At 47.5% G+C, this 20,631-nt stretch overlaps 1 long non-coding RNA gene across 1 annotated transcript in view; it reads right to left on the bottom strand.

The window, feature by feature from the left end:
- Window positions 1–20,631, bottom strand: part of LOC125089892 (uncharacterized) — a 430,488-nt gene that overhangs the window by 310,054 nt on the left and 99,803 nt on the right. Inside the window, exon 2 of the long non-coding RNA XR_007124092.1 lies at window positions 6,529–6,656. This is a non-coding gene — a long non-coding RNA (uncharacterized LOC125089892). The remainder of the gene's footprint in view (window positions 1–6,528; window positions 6,657–20,631) is intronic.

Here is a 20,631-nt window from a genome sequence, read left to right as displayed (position 1 = left end):
GTTGCTTCAGGCACCGAGCTTTGGGGTGGCCTGTTACACAGTGAAAGCTGACTGACACAGGGCTCATCTGTTTCCCCAGAGCCAAGAAGCCCTTAGAAATGTCACAGCCCAGAACAATCCTGATGCCCCCTGGAGTCCAGGCTGCTAAACCAAGGATATATCTAGATGGCTAGTTTTGCCCATAGCCTACTGTTTGCTCTTTGCTTCCTCTTCCCCCCGATTCTAAAGTTAAAGAAGGAAAGTACCACACACTGGGAGGCAAAGAACAGAGGCAAAGATCTATCAGCAGATTTGGTGAGGAGAGCTCATGATGCCATGCGTTGAGTGTCCCAGTCCCTCAAACACCCTCACATGTCACAGTCTGTGTGACAGGTTTTTCAGCAGTGAGACATGGCCTTTTGTAGCATGTACATATCCGAGAAGATGCCGTGGGTGAGGAAGCTTTGGGAGCATGGGGAGGAGATGAAGTAAGGCCCCACACCACCTGTGCAAGTCTCTTGTGGCTGCTGCAACAAATTACCACAACATATTCTCTTACACTTCTGAGGCCAGACCTCCAAAATCAAGGTGTCTACAGGATCGGTTCTTTCTAGGGACTCTGTGGGACAACCCCTTCCATGCTTCTTCCTGGCTTCTGGAGGCTCCCAGCAAGCCTTTGGGTCCTTTTGCTTGTAACTGTATCACTCTGCCTCTGTCTTCTCACGGCCTCTTCCTGGGTTTCTGTGGGTCCTCTCTTGCTCTTAGATGGTCAGTACTCGGGGTTAGCACCTATTAGCACCCACCCTAAATCCAGAATGGCTTCGTCTTAAGATCTCTAACTAATTATATTTGCAAAGATTCTATTTCCAAATAAGGTCACATTCTGAGTTTCTGGGTGGACATGAAACGGGGGCAGGGGTGGGGAACACTGTTCCACCTCCTACACGCCCTTCATTGTTCCTGGAGCAGCAGCCTGCGGGGACACAGTCTGCAGAGCACCTTCCCCTCCTGGGCCAGCCCATGTCCACTCTTGGGCTATGCTCCAGGGTTTGCCTCTGACCAACACAATCCTGAGACACTGGGGGTGCAGCCCCATCCCACGTCCTCCCTTGTGCCCATTTTGTTTCAGAGGGTGGAACCCAAGCTATGTGCCTCTACCCTGGCCATGAAAACAGCAGAAATGCGGCCTACCTATTAGCTCTCTCATTTCTATGGAAAATGGAAACCAAGATGAAAGCTGAAAACAGGGCTTTGGGTCCCCAAATCCAAGAATGGCCTAGGGGGCCACCTGGAGGAGCCACAGGAAAAACCTGCCTGCTCTCCAGGAAAGAAATACCCCAAAGCCTGCATGGTAAGGATAGGCCCAGAGCCCAGCCCTCAGCCACACCATGTATCCATCCTCCTGCTCAGTCTCCACCCTGTGTGCACGAGCTCGATGCTGGAATGTTGTGCCTGTCTTCCTAGAACCCAAGGCCCAGCAGCAGAAACACACAGGACCACTCAGCATAGGGGCTAGTGGAGGGCAGCCCGGGAAGGAGAGAGAGGCTGCCCATGGAGATGGCGCCTGAGCTGGCGTGCACAGGTCTCGGAGCGCACACCGCAGGTAGCGAAGGGACAGAAGGAATAGCTTATGTACACCCATGGTAGGGCAGACGAACTCAGCACTCCAGAATGACGTGTTCTTACAGCAGAGGGTGGGAGCACTCGGGAGGCCACAGTGGGAGAGAAGTCTGGTACAAGCATCATCACAGACTGGACACCCAGCAATATGGGTGGTGGAGAGGGGTAGTAGCCAGAACCCACACACACCCTGCTCAGTACCGCCCCGGGGTCCCAGGAGGATGTAGACTGGGTAGAGGCTGTAAGGCGATCACACGAAGTGGTGTGACCCACCCATAGGAGCCAGGTAACTAATTCCTTGCTGCAAACCCAACCCTGAGAAAGACAGCTTCAGAAAACAGAAGCTCCGATATATGGCTTCTCAGGGGCTTCCCACTAGGCTCATCTGCCTCGCAACCTAACACTGTGAGCAGCCTCTTCCAGGACACAAGGTGGAAAGGAGAGGGAGAGAAGTTGCCGGAAACCTCATCAGAGGTCATCTTGCCTCTGATTCTGCCATTTCTTTTCTCATCCTTTGGCATTCCAGTTAGGCCATCACCAGACTTTTTGTCCCTGAAATAAACCTCAAACATCCTGGACTTGACCCATACATGAAGTCCAACAGGCTTGCTCCACTTGCCTTCTCCATCTCGGCCTCTGCTCCCAGGCTTCTGTCCGCAAGGCCTGCTTTCTTAGGAGGCTGTAAGATTAGTGGGAAGGAAGATCCCACCCACCCTAAGATGATAATGGCTCCTGGAGGGGTAAAAGGAACTTGGAGAAAAATCTGGAAGCCTTCTGCCCCACTCCCCAAGTTCTTTTTAACATTATACTTGCTTGAGATTAATAATGCCATACCTCAGCTGCCCAATCCTTGTTTGAGAAGGTTTGCTCCCACTTGGTATCATTCCCTACAAGCTCCAGGACTCAGTTCAGCTCCAGACCTTGAAAACAAGCCCTGAACTAGTGATGTGCAAGTCAGCCACTTGCTAGGCCTGAAATGCAGGGCTTGGGGGGCTCCCAGATAGAGGGGGGACCCACGGTGGAGGCAGGGCTCCAGGAGACCCCTTAGAGCTGCAGCAGCACAGGAGGAAAGGGGATATTGAGGATGCCAGCCTCGGTGAGAAACCCAGAAAATGGTCCCATCCGTCCAGTCTGATCGCTTCCTCTGCACTTTCCAGACCCTCTGTCCAGCAGCCCCTCTCCCCTCGAAAATCTGCCCTGTCAAGATGCGGCTCAGGGGTACCTCCTCTGAGAAGCTGTCTTTCCTCTCCCTGACACAGTGAGCTGTCCCCTCCTCTGCATTTTCATGCCACACAGAGCCTCCTCTACAGGACCCAATGCCATTCTAGCTTTTACCCCCTCTGCTCAAGGCTATAGGCTCCTTCCTAGAGGACCCACGACTTACTCACCTGACTCACTGTTGCATCCCTGAGATTTGTCTCAGGGTGGGAGTCTTGCCCTTAGTAGGTGCTCAGCAAATTTGGGGAGAGGGGAAGGAAGGAAGGAAGGAAGGAAGGGAGAGAGGGACAGAAAGGGGGAGGGAGGGAAAGAAGGAAGGTGGGGGAGAGCAGGGAGGGGGAGGGAGAAAGGACAGATGCCTTCAAATGATGAATATCTGTACTTAGAAAGGAAAGGCATAGGAGCTTGTGGATAAGGAAGAGGATAAGCTCTGCAGCTTTCACTCCTTGTCAATATATCATAGGAACTAACATCCCCATCACTGCTGATGAGGCTCGTCAGCATTTAGGAGATGCCCTGGGGCTCCCCTGACGCCTGCCTCCCAAGAGCACGGGCATTGGTGAAGGCCAAGATGTCTGCCTCTTGGCAGAGAGGTTGTCTGAGTCAAGGAGAGAAGTTTAGCCCTTGAAGGAGGCTCCCCTTGCCCCTCAGAAAGCAAGAAGTAGGCAGAGCCGGGGGGGGGGGGGCGGCGTGTGCCCGCTGGACAGAGCAGGCCACTCCAGCGGCCTCTGTTCTCAGCCAAGAACCCTTCCACACACAGGTCCCTCCTCCAAGACTTTGAGGCCAGGGCCCGAAGTCACCATTACAAGGGCTCCGCTCCCGCATCTATGGCCCCAGAGATCACTGGGGTAATGTAATGAAACAAAGACATGTCTGGCTTTCAGCCACTTTGAGCCCTCCCTTAGTCCCACACTGCCCACCTGTCAAACAGTTGCCTGACACCCAGCTCTAAGAGAAATTGCGGCAACGGTTGCATTGCGTCAAAATTCTATCTCCCTGTTTTAACTATCCCCCCAGGTTTTCTCCCAGGTTAGGTCCCCTTCCATCAGCATGGCAACCCACCTCCCCTGGTAAGGTTCAAGGGCATAAGTGGGAGTGATGGGCTAGGGGTGCACACATAACCTCCATCAGCTGTGCTGTACTCACCCTCAGAGGACCCCTCGGCTGGCCTGGTCATCTCCTGTGACTTCCTGGCACCTGGGATCACAGAGCACCCACCCTGGAACTGGGGACACACCCCCATTCCTTGATTTTACTGGCCAGGGTAAGCCGTTCGGGACCCTGCAGAAAGAAGTGCTAGGAATCTGGACTTCCAGTTACTCTAAGTAACACTTCTTCTCCCTTCCTCCTGTCCCATAAATCCGGGCTTCACCTCTTGACCGCATGTACTCCCTGATGTATCAAGCAACAAGACAGGGCGGGGGCACACTCCCACGTGTCATAGAACATGTTCCCCTGTGGGCACGGAGGGTCCGCAGAGCTCGGGTGTATCTCTGACTTACTGGTCCTGGATACGGAGAAATTCCTTAGAACTAATCCTCTGCTGAGATTTTAGGAAAAGCCTGGATGCTTTCCAGAGCCCCCTAAAATGACAGATTCACCCCAGGGGGGAAATTGTGAGACTTGGCATCAGAAAATTAGAAGTCCATCGCAGCAATCCCCCGACCCCACCCCTGCAAGCAGCCACGTTACCCCCAGTGACGCGAGGGCCAATGGCCGCGGGCCAGGACCCAGCGCAGTGGCTGAAGAGGCTTCTTGGATGAACAGCCAGAGCTGATCTCTCACGCTGTGGCAGTCCTCCGGGAGCACCTGACCTGTGACACTGTCCCTCCCAGAGCTCTTTCTCCTGCATTTCACTCACAGGCAGACGTCGGTTCACTAAGGAAGGGGCCGTGGAGCACGGGCGGGATCAACGGGGGGGGGGGGGTCCTCTCTGACAGGCCAACACCAAGAATCTAGAGAGTATCTTCAGAGATTTGGGGGAAAAGGGAGGAAGCCTGATCTATGGCTTCAAAACTTGTAAGACAAATTGGGCTTTCGGGAACCACCGCAGGTGGGAATGGGCTGCCCCAGCAAGGAAAGAGGTCCGCGCCTCACCTGGAGAGCAAAGAGCGGGTAGTAGGACACCGGACCGTGGGATGCGCCCAGGGCTCAGATCCCCCTCATGAGCAGGCGCCCAGGGAGCCCCCGCCTTTCTGTGTGAATGAGCATCTGCCGGCCCTGCTCCCTCAGGCGCTGGGGGCACAGGACACAACGGAAGGACCACTCGGGGATGCGGGGATGCGGTGCCAGGCCTCCTCTGCTCTTCCCGCCACAGGCAAGGCTTCAGGTCACTTCCTCAACTGCTATGTTACTGGAAAGCTACCGGGGTTCAGGATGCAGGGCCTCGAGGGAGGCCCCGGGGAAAGCATGCGGGCTTTGTTCTCTTAGGTCAGTGGTTTCCAACGGTGCTCTAAAGATTTCCCCAAGTGCCCCCATCCATACAACGAGGCAGGGAGAGCAGTGCGGCTGGGCAGAGCTGACAGCCCCCAGGCCCCTTCCATGGGTCACTCACTCGTCTGCATTTTACACATTTGCACACGTGAGTGTGTCAGCAGAAGATTTTTGTTTCAAAAGCGGATTCCACTATCTTAAAGAAAGTCTGGAGACCACTCTTTCAGACTTTCAAGGCAAAACAAGGAGCTGCTGGGGCGCCTGGGCGGCTCAGGTGGTTAAGCGTCTGCCTTCGGCTCAGGTCATCAACCTAGAGTCACAGGATCGGGTCCCACATCAGGCCCCCTGCTTGGCTGGGGGGTCTGTCTCTCCCTCTGCCTCTGCCCCCCTCTCGTGCTTTCTCTCCCACTCACACTGTCACTCAAATAAATAAATAAAATTAAAACAAACAAAACGAAACAAAAACAAAACAAGAGCTGTTTCTGGCTCTTTCTGTTCCTTGAGCACGGGGGTTCTGTAACATCACCAGGCCCTGCAGGCTGTCCCAACCCAGGACCAGCCCCTGCAGGCAGATCTACGGTCACATGGTTATTTGGAAGCCAATGGAGCAGCTTGGTGGAGGTGGCCCAGCTCTCCTGAGGGGCAAGAGCTGTGCAAGCTGAGAGACATACCTCGTGTGTGTGTGCATGTGTGTGCATGCGTGCAGGGAGTGTGCACAGCCGTGGAGGGAGTCAGTACGGTAGGGGCATCCATTTGTGTGTTCTCTCCCCCTTCCCCGCACATCCCGGGGCGGCTCCGGAGCTCCAGCTCTCTGCATTTTAGGAATCTGCCTTTACAATTCATGGAGCCAATCCTGGTTTGGGAAAGCACGGGGAGGGTCCCCTGTCCTGTGTCCCTGAGGCCCACCACACAGAACTAGAACCATCTAGAAAGTTAGGGAGAGCCACCAAGTGTCAACGGAAGCAGGACTCTGCGGCAGGGGTTGCTAGGGAAGAGAAGGCAGGCAGGGTTCACTTGCAGAGGTGAGTGGACTTGCCCTCTCCCTACCCCCGACGCAGGGCTCCACCCCTACCCTCCGTGCCCAGCTGGACTCAGGGCACACTGCTGAGAGTTTGGTGAAGGGCCTCCATGATGGGTTTGAGGGGACTCATGTCTTCTCCAGGGTTTGGGGGGTCTGACTCCAGCTCAGGCTCCTGCAGACAAGAGAGCTGGGGCCAGCGTCCCCCCAGAGATAGAGGGGCTCCCCACAGCCGGATGCCAGCAGATAGAGTTTCCTACCTTGCGGTGGTGAACCCAGTGTCCATGAGACTGCCCGGCACAGAGCCCTGGGCCACGGCTCCCGGCTCCAGAGCCCTGTCGGGAGACAGGCGCTGCTCTCCAAGAATACCAGCCTTCAAGGGAAAATCCTGCAAGAGAGAGGAGGTGTGATTTTGGCAACGCTGTTGTTGTGTGTGTATATATCCGTGTTTTGCAAAACACGCGTGGTAAATGAGCCAGGATAAAAACAGACAGCAGCAACGAACCGGGAGGGGCACAGCCTCGCTTGCAGGTGTGAGTGGCTCCCCAGAAAACAGAAGGCTTGCTTCCGAGGGAGGGGCTGATGGAGGGAGGGACCAGCACAGCCGCACCGGGCCTCTTTTTCCAGGGAAGCCCCTCCCCTCCAGGAGGAGGAATGGGGCCAAGGTGGATGCAAGACAGGAGAAGCCTCTGCCCTTGGTCACCAAAGAAACCAGTCCCCGCCTAACCGGCGCTACACCAGGCTGCACAGGCTGGATTCTGCATTCCCCAGTGCAGACGGGAGCCGCCTTTTCTGCCATGCACTGGTGAAATGACCCTTTTGGGTCCAAGGCTATAAACCATTTGTTAAATCAGAGACTACAGAAACAAGTTACGGAACGAAGGCCTCCTGCTCGGAAATGTGGACTCTTGCCCAAACAGGGGCCCTGAGAAGCTATGAGACCTGAATCAGGGTCAGTGTCAGCCTCAATCCTGGCTGAAACCATTAGGAAAGAGGGTTGCAAAGCAAACGTGTTCTCACTCGTTAACTGAACCAAAAAGTCCTCGTGGGAAAGGAAGCAGAGGGAGTCATCCATCCATCTATGAAATCCGCTTACTGAAGGTCCACTGCACCCCAGGTTCTGTGCTAGGCCTGGGGGATATGGTCGAGAGCAAACACCCACCTTTGCCCCTGAGGGGGAGAGGTAGGGTCTACATATTGGGTGGACATGGGTGCCATTATTCGCCTAAAGGAGCACCTTGGGAGGGGAGATTAGGTCTTGTCATGGACACACTGAGTTCAAAGGGCCTATAGGATGTCAAACTAGAATAACCAGGGAGCCCCAGGATTTAGGGTCTGAAGCAGGGCCGAGAGGACTGGGCCAGAGAGGCCTGTGAAAGTCATGAGCGTAGCTGGTGGAGAGCCTCTGAGGCAGGTGAGCGTCCCGGGGCGGGGGGGAATATTGATAAAACACCAATACTTGTGCAATAAAAGGGGAAGAAAGTAGTCTGAGAAGGAGTGTCCCAAAAACCAAGAGGAAAACAGAGAGGGTTCTGAAGGGGTCATCTGAGTCCATTGGTGCCAAGAGGTCAAATAAGATAGACTCACTGGAGATCTTAATGAGAAGAATGTCAGTGTCATGTCAGGGGTATGGCCACGTTCCTGCAGACTGAGCTGTGAGGAGGGAAGGCCACGGAAGCTACAAACATGAGGAGCGGCAACAGGTAGGAGCTGGAGGGGAAAGTAGGACCAAGGAAGGTCTATTATTTGGTTCTATTGGGATTGAAGAAGAAGGTGAGAATAAGAGAGTAAGTTAAGAAGCAAGAGGTCTAGAAAGAAAGGATTACAAAGCCCAGGCAGGCTGGAACATGAAATCAAGTCCGGGTAGACGGGCCCATGGTGGGAGAAGATGCTGTTTGCTTCTTATCGGAAAGGAAGAAGGGAGAGAGAGCTGGGGAAACTTCTGGGTCTGCGGGCAGGTCTCATCTGTGGTCAGGAGGCATTTCTGAGGAAGACCTAGGACAGAGGAGGAAAGGGAGGGCATGTGACCTGCCCACAGCCACAGAGCTTGTGAGCCTCAGAGTCAGGATTCAAAACCATGTCCATGTGTCTCCAAAATCTACACTCTTAATCCCACAGGCCCAGTAAGAGGATAGAAGTAGCTTCATTTCCCATCTGGGTCCCTTTTCTGGGTTTCCTTTTAAAAGTTAGTTCTTGTTGGGGGGAGAAGAAGAAGAAAGAAAAGCAAGGCCAGACATGTCATTTCGCTCTGGCTCTGAGGAGGGTATGAGCCCAGAGAATTAGTTCAGCATTTAGCACGTGCTTACAACAGGCCGGGAGTCTTCCGGGCCTTCCCCTTCAAATGATAAAGCAATTCATAAACACGAGACTTGCAGGGGAGAGCAATGAATCTCGGGGGCCCTGCTAATTAAAAAGCCCGTATTACATTACTTCCTCAAGGGCTCATCTTCTAATTTTTAGGATTATGGTACATTGATTAATTTATACAAGTTTTTAATCCCTCTGTGCTTAATGAAGTCCAGGAACATGGGAACAGGAGCATAATTGAGCTTCATATTATTTTATTAGGGAGAATTATGGTGCAACGTGTCGTGGAGAAGTTTGTAAGGGTAGGGAGGCAGAGCTCGAGTGTTAACCAGTGGCTTTCCAAATGCTAGCAGGGACCTTCCCTTGGGGGCAGGCACGGAGGGAGTTCATCTTTCTAAGCCCTGATGTTCTGTGGCTCCCGATGGCCTATAAGACAAAGCACCCTGTCTTCGGTACGGGGTGCAGTGCCACCATGGCATGGCCACCTTCTCAAATCTGTTCCCTCCCCGGCATCCTACCACTCACTTGCACAAAACTGCCCCTGCCTCGGCCCCTGCCTCGGGCCCTGCTGCTCCCTCTGCCCTAAATGCCCTTCCGTTCTCATCTCTTGATTCAGGCTCCAATGCCATGCGGGGAGCTGTCCTCAAACCAGCCCCCGTCCGGGCAGAATCCACCTATAGCAGAACGCCTTATACCCCCGGGCTTCCTAGGTTTTTTCAAAATCAAGAGAACTTGGGGTGAAAGACCCTCTACATTTCCTGCAGGCCTAAGAGCCTGTGTCTTGGCTTTGGGAGCTTCTACTCCAAGGGACTTTACCTAGTTACTTGGAATGACTTGAAGGCTAGAACATTTCATAATAAATAAAGGTGGCTGAGGAATGGGGTAGACAGGTTGGGAGAGACCTCTTCCCCAGAGCCCCTGTCTCCCCGTCACTGAGGGTTTGCAAAAGGCCTGAATCCAGAGCCCGCTGACTTGGGCTCCATCGCTGGCTCTGCCTCTAAGTCTCTATGCGACCTTGGGTGAGTTCCCTTCTCTGGGCCTCAATTTCCCCAGCTGTGAACTCAGGAAAGCGACCAAAGTCTGGCTCCTGGGGCCCTCTTCTGCACAAATATTTCAAAATTCCAGAACTCCCCACAAATCTGCAGGATTCTGGTCCAGGGCCCTGGAGTTTGTGTCCCACACCCTCTAGAGGCCAGAACTGGAATTGCAGGTGTGAAACCAATGGAGAAGTTGGCCAGTTTTCCCCCAAGTCTGGAAGATTCCAGGACAAATCCTTCACCCCAGGGGACTGGCCCATCTCTGGTTCCTAAGGAAGCAGAGCCCAGAAAGCCACGTTGCATCTTGATTCTTGCTCCCCTCATCAATTCATCCCCCTCCTGAAAAGACGCAAAGCTCTCTCCCTGTTTCCCACTCCTCCCCATGGAAAGAAAGGAAATTCCATCAAACTGCAGAGAAGGTAAAGGGAATCTTCTGGAATTCTTAATGCCCTTCAAATCACAGCCCCAAAGAAGCTCACTGTTCATCAGGGAGAATGAGAGTGGAGATGGTGGCCCAACATCTCTCTCAACCCTTCTCCAAGCAATGGTGCTGCTCCAAGAGAAGTGTCTCCAGGGGATTTTTTTTTTTTTCCCCAAGGAAACTGATCACTGCCTAAAATTATTCTGCCATGGGATAGGCAAGAAAGAGAATTTGTGCTTGAGAAAGAATCCAAACCCTGGACCGTGATTCAAGGTCGTATAGTTCTACACCTTTGTTGTGCAGACGAGGAACTGAGGTAGAGAGCGAGACTGAGGTTCCTGACCCCCAATCCCATGCTAGACCCCCAAATCCTGCCACCTCCCACTTCAGGAAAGTTTCTAAACAGGGACCTTGAGATAAATCAGGCCTCCAACCACAGCATCCTGTGTCCACAGCGAAGCAGAAAGTGCCCAGCGAAAGGCTGGAGGGAACATTTGTCCAAATGACCATTTTACAATCGGGTTCAAAGTCCCCCAGGGTTCACAAACACATTCCAGGGTTTCCTGTTGTTATAACGATAAAACTGCTATTTCCATTCTAGTCTTTAAAAATAATAAACAGAAGTATCCATGTAATGTTTTCCTTTTCTTTAAAGTAGAATGGTTCAAGAATCTTCCAGAGCTGGCCAAGGGAACTTATGCAGGGGTCTGTGGGGGTCAGCCGGCCGTGGGGCTCAGAGCTCAAACACGGGGTCCTTTCACCATGGGATATGGACAGACACACACGGGGAGCTGGCAGTGATGGTGATCCTGCAAATTCCTCTACAGACACTCTCACCCAGACCTGGAAATCTCATTCGTCTGCACAAATTCTAAAGGAGCCCATCAAGATGTCCCCACAGCTTCCAGTCACTTTCTAAAGAGAAAAGAGCAACCATTCGGTCCGACTGATGCTTTATTATAAATAGAAAATATCCATGAGCCATGACGTGTTATTAGTGGGGATGGGCTCACAAACAATGACCAGAAACCCTCTCTCGTAGGTCATTTGGAAGCAAGACACTAAATTTACTTCTAAAAGAACAGTTTTAATTTTAAATAAAATTTCTGACATGCCGAATGTCAGGTGTTAGAAGCAATGTATGTCTATTTCTGCTGCTGTAATATACAGCCACGTTCTGAATCCCATTAAATATACATTTAGTTCCAAATTCAAACATGATGTCAAATGTCAGTTTTTAATCTATGTGCTAAGAAATCATGCTTTTTCATACTTCATGAAGCATTATTTGTCACTTATTAATCGGAGGAAGGTCCAAATTTGCCTGTTTCCCTATCATAAATATTATTTACAATTTTATTTAAAATGGTTTTTAAGTTCATGTTAATAATATACTGATTTAATGTCACTTCTTACTGAAAATTACATTTTTAGCTTTTACCACATGAAACTATAGATTTTAAAAATTCAAAGGGGGTTTTTGATTTAAGTACATGGCTGTGAAAAAAAATCTTCAAGCCATCAGATGAAGTGCAGGTCTGATGAACTCACCCCCAACCACAAAGCTGGATTCTATAAATGGCCTCAGCTTTCTCCACGACATGGGGTACACAGGCCTGAAACGTACGTGGTGGATGGTGAAATCACCTGTTGCCCACCTACTGGGTGGGGCCTGCCCAGGAAGCGCAGAAGGAGAGGGAAGGGTTTCCTCCCTTGAGAGAGCTAAAGGCAACGTGTAGAGAGTCTGGGACCCCACGTCCTGACCAGAGTCTTCAACCTCTGGATGCCTTCATCTACAACCTTGCTAAGTCTCCAGAACGTTCACCTGCCTGGCTGTGAGAGCCTTAAAAGCACCAAAAACTTGGAACCAATCCCCACCCATCTAGGACTCTTTCCTAGGGAAACGACCAGATGCAGACAAAGCTTTAGGCACAAAGATGGTCACTGCAAGGTTTTGATAATAATACCAAAATCCAAAAAAGAATCTAAATATCCAAAAGGGGGATCATTTCAGTATGTCATTGGTGCAAGCATCTATTCATTGGAATAGAGCAGAGCTCGTGTAGCGTGTAAGCCCTGTGAACCCCCATTCACACTGCCAAGTACAGAATCCAGGAACCTGTGGCACCTTGTTTACCAATGTGTGTTTTATAATGTAAAATGCATACGGCATGATGTTTTGAAAGGACAGGCTCAAAGTTCCATCTTAAATTTGACATGATGATTAAGAGCACAAACTGCTGAGTGACCAGGGTGCGAGACGCCCCAGCCCCCCACATCTATGAAATGGAGCTAAGTAGGGTCATTGTGAGAATTAAATGAGATAAAAAGATGTAAAATGTTTAGGAAAAGCCTTGGTTTCTGCTGCTATTAATGCTTCCTTGTGGCATTGTTATTGTTATTATCCTGCTTTGATCACTTTTATTAAGATAACTAGATCTTTTACAACCTGTGCTGTGAATAGGTATTCTCTCTGGTTCGTGAGAATCAGGACAATTTTCACTTTCTGATTCATGCTTTTAGGTAATTTCCTAACTTTTTATTTTTATTTTTATTTTTTACAGGGGACACGTTTACTTCTCTAACTGGAAAAAAAATGAATTTGAACTAAAAGGAGAAAGTAAGTTTATTTCCCACAGAAAGCTCCCAACCCTGCCTGTGCTAGTGCTCAATTTGTGACTTGGGTGCTTTGAGATCTGAGTTGGAATGATCCCATTTTACAGATGAGAAAACTGGGATACAGAAAAGTGACAATTTTGGCCAAGGATGTTCAGCCCTTTAAGTGATGCAGCTGGCCCTGGAACCCTAAGCTTCTGACTCCCCGGCTGTGGAAGATGAGTTCAAAGTCCTTTGTAGGTAGTGGGATCCCCACCACCAAAAGCCATCACAGACCGATGCTCGCCTCTCAGAACAGCCACAGGTAAGATTCCTTCAATGTGAGTGAGTGAAGTGACCTCTCAAGATTTCTCTAAGTACTGTGATTCTATCATATCATTCTAGACATACCCGATTTTAAAAAGGCCAATCATGAGGACAGTGCCTTCCGACAAATGCGTAGAAGTTCAAAGAGAAGAAAAAGATCTCATTTACAGTGGAGGGAAAAAATAGAACAGAACCATAATGGTGGCAGAGATAAACAAACCTTCATAATGTGGAAAGCTCTGAAGGATGATTAAATTTTGTGCTTCCTGTCCCACTCCCTTCCCTTCAATGGCATGTGTGCAAGTGTGTGTGTGTGTGCAAAGAATATTTATGAGATCTACCTTCTTAACAAATTTTTTTAAAAGATTTTATTTATTTGACAGACAGAGATCACAAGTAGGCAGAGAGAGGAGGAAGCAGGCTCCCTGCTGAGCAGAGAGCCCGATGCGGGGCTCAATTCCTGGACCTGAGATCATGACCTGAGCCGAAGACAGAGGCTTAACCCACTGAGCCACCCAGGCGCCCCCCTCTTAACAAATTTTTAAGCGTACAATATATTACTGTTGACTACAGGTACCATGTTGTACACCAGACCTCGAGAGCTTATTCATCTTGCTTGACTGAAATAGCACCCTTCACAATAGCCAAGATGTGGAAACTGCATGAATGCCCCTGGATTGTTAGCGGAGTGCATATTTTTTTTTTAAGGAAATGTAAGTTGCACCCTCGTCTCATTAGAACTCGGAGTAGGAATGGCTGCTGACTTCTTTACAGGGAGGGTCCCTCTTCACGGTCACGAAAAGCAACATAAATAGAGAATTATCATTCCTAATTTTCAGCTGAGGAAAGGAGCTCAGGGAGGTCAAACAGCTTGCCTCAGGTCAAAAGGATCTGGATCTCCAGTTCTCACATGGCCTATTCCATGGCTGTGCCAAGGAGCTACCAAGAGACTGCCTCCCAGGATAGGATGTGGCCCCTATATCTGGAGAGAGGCAGACACCACTCAAATCCAGTCCTCTTCCAACATGCTTTTGGCTTTCCAAGCCACCTAATCCCTCTAATATGTGTGTGGGCAAATGGGGGGCATCTGGTCCCAGGAAATCACAGAAGAAGCTACCGATAGCTCCCTGCCTCCCGGTCTTCTGGGAGCAAGAGAGACAAGAAAAGAAAGACCATTTGAGAAAGAGGTTCTTAATTCTGGAGGCCTGGAGCAGGGTTTCATGAGTGTGACCAGGAAGGTGATTTAAGGTAGACTCAACACATCATCAAAGTACACAGAATCACACAGGAAAGAACACATCTCCTCTTGTGAAGCCTCTTCTACTTTGTGTTCATTTGAAATATATTATGAAATATTTAAGATACACAAAAAGGTTATGAAATACTGACATAGTCACTCAGGGACCTATTATTCTGCTTAAGAAATCGAACCTTAAGGGCGCCTGGGAGGCTCAGATGGTTAAGCATCTGCCTTCGGCTCAGGTCATGATCTCAGGGTCCTGGGATTGAGTCCCAAATTGGGCTCCCAGCTCAGTGGGGAGTCTGCTTCTCTCTCAGCCTGCCACGCCCCCCTGCTTGTGTTATGCTCACTCTCCCTCACTCTGACACATAAATACATAAAAACCTTTAAAAAGAAAAAAAAAGAAATTGAACCTTATTAATATAGCTAAGGTCCCCAGGACTCCCTCCCCATTGCATGACTCTGACCTTACCTCTCCACCCCCAAGATGGAACTGCTATCCCAAACTCGGTGTTTGCCATTCCCATGCATTCCTTCATATTTTAGTGTATACACTTGTGGCCCCAAGCAATATGTATTTTGGGGGTTTTCCAGAAAAACTAAACAAAGAGGATTCATATAGGCATATACAAAAAGATTTATTTTAAAGAACTGACTCACGTGATCATGCAAGCTGAAGGTCCTACAAAGCCAGTGGTGTAGTTCTAGTCCAAACTTGAAGGCCTAAGAACCAGGGAAGCCAAATTCAAGGTCCAAATTCAAGTCCAAATTCAGTCCAAATTCAAGGTCCAAGAACCAGGAGTATTGCTATCCAAGGGCAGGAAAAAATGGATGGGTCATCTCAAACAGAGAGAGCAAATTACCCTTCCTCTGTCTTTTTGTTCTATGCAGAACAATGGATTAGACGATGCCCACCCACTTTGACGAGGGTCTTTCTTTACTAGGTCTACCCATTCAACTGCTAACCTCTTCTGGAAACATCCCCACAGTCACACCCAGAAATAATGTCATACCCACTATTTGGGTATCCCTTAGCCCAGTCAGACAGACACAAAAAATTAGCCATCACACACTATTTGGTAGTTTTTTGTAGGTTTTTAAAAGAACGTTAAGTAAGTGGTATCATACATATATTTTTCTTCTGCAACTTTTTTTTCCCACTTAACCTTAAATTGACAGGACTCATCCACCTTGATCTACGTCACTCTAGTGGATTCATTCTCATTTCTATGGTCAAATCCAGTTGGCCAGCTGTTTCTGTAAGCAAAGCTACTGGAACACACCCACACTTGTTCACTTATGTATTGTCTATGATTGCATGACCACCAAAATGGCAGAACTGGATAGTTATGGTAGAGACTGCATGGCCCGCAAAGCCTTAAATATTTTCTCCCTGGTCCTTTACAAAAAAGGTTTCCTGACCCCTACCATGGAGTATTCCATTATGACTATTATTCAGCTCATTCATTCATTCTTCTATTGATGGATGGGAGGTGTTTCTATTTGATGTCATTACAGAGTGTGATCATGAACTTTCTCACACACATCTGTTTCTGAAGTCATGTGAGAGTTTCTCTAGGGTTTACACATCTATAGATCGAAGTGCTGGGTCTTAGGGTTTATGCCTGTTAAACTTTTGTAGAAATTCCTTTTTTTTTTTCCTAATTGAGTTTACCAGTTTACATTCCCAACAAGAATGTAAAGTAGTTCTGTGGCACCGAATTCTCCCCGACATTTGGTACTGTGGTATGTTGTGTTGCTGGTGGTATTCTGATGAGTACGAAATATTATCTTAGAAGTTTTCATTTGCATTCTTCCCAATCACTTGTGAGGTCACGTCTTTAATTTGGTTTTTGGAGTTTTCTTTTTAATCTGTACGATCTATTTTATATTCTTAATACTAATCCATTTCAGGCTGTGCATATGGTAAATATCTCCCCCCAGATTATAAATTGTCTTTTCATTTGCTTTAAGGTGTCTGTTGAGAAAAAAAGTTCTTAACTTTAATAAAGTCAAATTTACCAATCTTTTCTATAATCAATGTATTTTGTATCATGTTAAGAAATCTTTTCCTACACCTAAGGTTATCCGTGATAAATTCTTGCATATGCGCAACAGGAGACTATGCAAAACTGTTCTTAGCAGCATGGTTCATAACAGCAAACATCCTGGAAACAACCAAATGCCCATCCCATCACGGGGAGAGTATACAAACAACCTGGTATACTCACACATGGAATATTATAAAACAGTCAAACAAACTACAGTGAAACATAATAATAATATGAAAACTCTTGGCAATATAATATAAAGTGAATCAAGTCATTCTCAGAAGATCAAAAACATCATGACACCCTTTTTATAAAGTTAAAAACATACAGTTTTAGGAAATGTTAAGTAGACTAAAACTGCATAAAAGAAAATAAACAGACTAATGAGTATTTGGTACAGAATAATGGCTGCCTTGTGCTGCAGAGTCAGAGGGATTGGATGTAGGGAGACTATATTGTTAGATACAGGATATTATCTCAAAGCCCTAGTTTTTGTTTTCGATGTATGTTCATTAGTGCTCACTGCATTATTAATAATAGCTGACTATAACAAATAAAAGCAAGCCAAAATAATGGTGAGAGTATGCTGCAAACCAAGGATTATAATTAATTGCAATTAATTATAATTTATTAGAATTATAATTAATTGCAATTCTGTGTACCTAAAATTAAAAAAAAAAGAACAATATCCTCACTTAAAGTCATGAAGATATCCCTCTAAATTTTCATCTAAAGATTTTCTTAGTTTTGACTCTTAGGTATTTAATTCACTTGTAATTTATATTTGTGTATGAGTTAGCAAACGGGTTGTTTTCCACATATATAATTAATTTTCCCCACACTATTCATTAAGCAGATGACTGTTACATCCTGTCTGTCACTAAGAGGCTCAGGTAGGTGTGTGTCTGGCTTCTCCATTCTGTTCTGTTCATCTGTTTGTCTATTCCCAGAGTAATATTATACCTCCTTAATAACTATAGTTTTATAACAAGTCCTGGTGCCTGACAGAGTGATTCCACACCTTATTCTTCTCCAAAAGTGCCCTACCTCTTCTTAGCCTTTTGTTATTCTATATCCAATTTAGAATAAGCCTATGATGCTCCACAAATAACCTGTTCAGATTTTTATTGTAATTATATTACATTTATAAACTAATTTGGTAAGAACCAACATCTTCTATTTTTTTTTTTAAGAACCAACATCTTTGGGGCGCCTGGGTGGCTCAGTGGGTTAAGCCTCTGCCTTCAGCTCAGGTCATGGTCTCAGGGTCCTGGGATCGAGCCTTCGGCTCAGGTCATGGTCTCAGGGTCCTGGGATTGAGCCCCACATCCAGCCCTCTGCTCAGCGGGGAGCCTGCTTCCTCCTCTCTCTGCCTGCCTCTCTGCCTACTTGTGATCTCTTTCTGTCAAATAAATAAAATCGTTAAAAAAAAATTAGGGGCGCCTGGGTGGCTCAGTGGGTTAAGCCGCTGCCTTCGGCTCAGGTCATGATCTCAGGTTTCCTGGGATCGAGCCCCGCATCGGGCTCTCTGCTCAGCAGGGAGCCTGCTTCTCTCTCTCTCTCTGTCTGCCTCTCTGCCTACTTGTGATCTATCTCTGTCAAATAAATAAATAAAATCTTTTAAAAAAATTTAAAAAAAAAGAACCAACATCTTTGAAATATAGAGTTTACATATCCTTGAACATGGTATATCTCTGTATTTATTTAGGTTTTCTTTTAGTGTTATAATTTTCTTTCACAGAAATCATATACAGCTTGCATTATATTTATTCCTAAGCATGTTACTTTTGTGTTGCTATTATAAAGTGTTTTTAATGGCTTGTTGCTAATGTACAGAATACAACTGATTTATGTAAATGGATCTTATATCCAACAAAATTAATGAACTCTCTTATTAATTCTAATTATTATCTTTAGAGTCTCCCTGGTTTTCTCTGTAGATGATCATAACTGTCCATGAAGAATGGCAATTTTATTTCCTCTTTACAGTCCTTACGCCTCCTGTTGTATAAAATTCCTGTACTGTGCTGACCAAAACTGCCAATGTAATATTGAAAAGAAAAGGTAAAGATAGACATCCTTGTCCCCTTCTCAATTTTAAGAGAAATGTATATGTCCTCATTAAGTATGAGGGGTTTTTAATAGATTTTTGGACATACAAACTCTGTCAGGTTAAAGAAGTTTCCCATCACAAGGGTTGTACAAGTACAGAAGTTAGGATGTCTATATGCCCCAATTTGTACCTGTCACCTCAGGATAATTATTAACAGTGCCCTTTTCATCCTCTAAAGGGTTTTAGTTTGGACAATAAATAATATACTCCCTCTAACAGAAGGGTGATGTTACATGGCAATGCTAGTGAGGCAATTTGATCTATGATTATGAGATGAATAAGAGGACCCTGGAGGGTTTTGTCAGCCTTGGGGCTCCAGGATGTTTTCTGCCTCACTGGGAAATTTCCAACCTCAGGTAACAAAGCAATAACCACCTGTTCCTTCCCTCTGCAAATTCCTGAGGAGAAATGCTCCAGAGACAACCGCACTGTTGCCCGAGTTGCCATAAGAGAAGCAAGAAACACACACAAGATGAAGTAATTATCTTATCAAAAAAACCGGCACAATCGGCAATCTGAGAATGAAGCTGACAACAACCTGGCTTGTCACATGCTCTATTTTGTCACTTACATCCCCAATATAAATGCAAAAATGTGAAAACCAAGGGGCGAGATTGAATGGCAACGGATCCATTCTGACGCTGGGCATGAGCTACTTATTGAAGACATAAATTATAGTGCTGTCACCATCTCCCTTCCTATTTGCAAATAAATGTTGTCATCTAATTGTACAAGACTTGGAGATTGTTTAACAAATTTCTCCGAGGAAGGACTCGCAGCAGCTTGGATTCCCTGGACACCCAGATTCTATCTCTCTACTTTGGTCGTCTCCCTGCATGTGGCTCTTTTGTTTTGCATGACAGGCACTGTTTTCCCCTCTTCTCAGCTTTTGTGGAGATAAGGCTACAAAGATCTGATGTGTTTCTTGACTGATTCCATTAAAGAATCATTAAGGATGAGAGATGGAGAGAGGCAGGCTCTAGGAAAAGCAGTGAAGGGAGGGTCTTTTCTTGACACAAGAGAGATCACCAAGCACAATCACCAAGGATAGGGACTCTACAGCAGAGAACTCCTTCTTTCCCACTTTATCATACCAGAAATAGAAGAAGGAACACAAAGACAAAGGGCAAAGACTAAGAATGAGGCCTGGAGTTCCTGGGACACTTGGCTGGGGTGGGGGTGGCGGGCAGAGGCAGGGATGGGGGGAGATGGGTTCCTGAGTCTGTAGATGCCCAGTTTAATTTACTACCTGTGCACAGGAGACTTGAGGAATGACAGGACAAGTGATAAGGGCAGAGCCGCAGTGACACTCTCCGGGTCCAGCTCATGCATTTATTCATTACCCCACAATGAACTTTTGAGCCCTAGCTAGTTTGGGTTCTCCTGGGAGCAGATCCTCAAAGAAGAACGCAAGTGCTAGCAGTCTGTTTGGGAGATAAAGGAAATACATAAAGAGGAGTTCAAAATTGGTAAGAAAAAGGAGCATGGCCAAGAAGGCTGCATTGTCAAGCTCTCCCTATGGTGCCCTCTGAGATTTGTTGGGTGGCCTAGGCCTCAGACTGACCCCAGCAGAGAGGGGAGAGAGCTGGGGTGTTCCCACACTCTGGCATTACTGAAGGCTGTTTTTCCAGGAGTGTTAATTTCCCCATTTCTGGTCTTCCAGACCAAAGTCTCCTCTGCCACCTCCTTCCGTGGGGCAGAGGAAACTTCAGCGGGGCAGAGAAGGCTTCAGCACCCTCAGAGAGACCTCAGGAAAAGAAATGTAGACACTGGCAGAAGGAGAACAGGCCAAGTGACTTTCAAATGGCTGGGGTTAGGAGATAGGGACAGGGCACCAAGGTCGGCTACCAGCTCTTTACTATTGCCAAGAACTGTGTTACATGCCCTGGCTACAAACACGGACAAGTCAGAGAGGGTCTCCGACCACGTGCAGCTTGCTGGAGACAAACAGCGGGCTACGTGTCACCATACCTCTTCTTTCCTCTTCCCGGGACAGACAAGAGGCTGCCACAAACCTAAGCCTTGCATGTGTGCTCTGCAGTCACCTCAACATGGCCTGTGTCTTGCACTTCTGCCCTGTCCCATGTCTTCATCTCCATCTTTCCCTCTCTCAGTCCCTCTCACGCAGACTCTGAAATGTTCCCGTTCCCCTCATCCACATTATCTCATAATGTTACAGTGATGTTACAGTTGCATCCAAAATAATAAAATACTGAGGAAAAAACTTAATCCAGAAGATCAAAGACTTATATGTTGAAAACTATACAAGTAA

Source organism: Lutra lutra, chromosome 17 (genome assembly GCF_902655055.1).
Source record: "Lutra lutra chromosome 17, mLutLut1.2, whole genome shotgun sequence".
Taxonomy (NCBI): Eukaryota; Metazoa; Chordata; class Mammalia; order Carnivora; family Mustelidae; genus Lutra; species Lutra lutra.
Note: the sequence above shows the minus strand (reverse complement) of the source record. Positions and strands in the feature narration are given on the sequence as shown.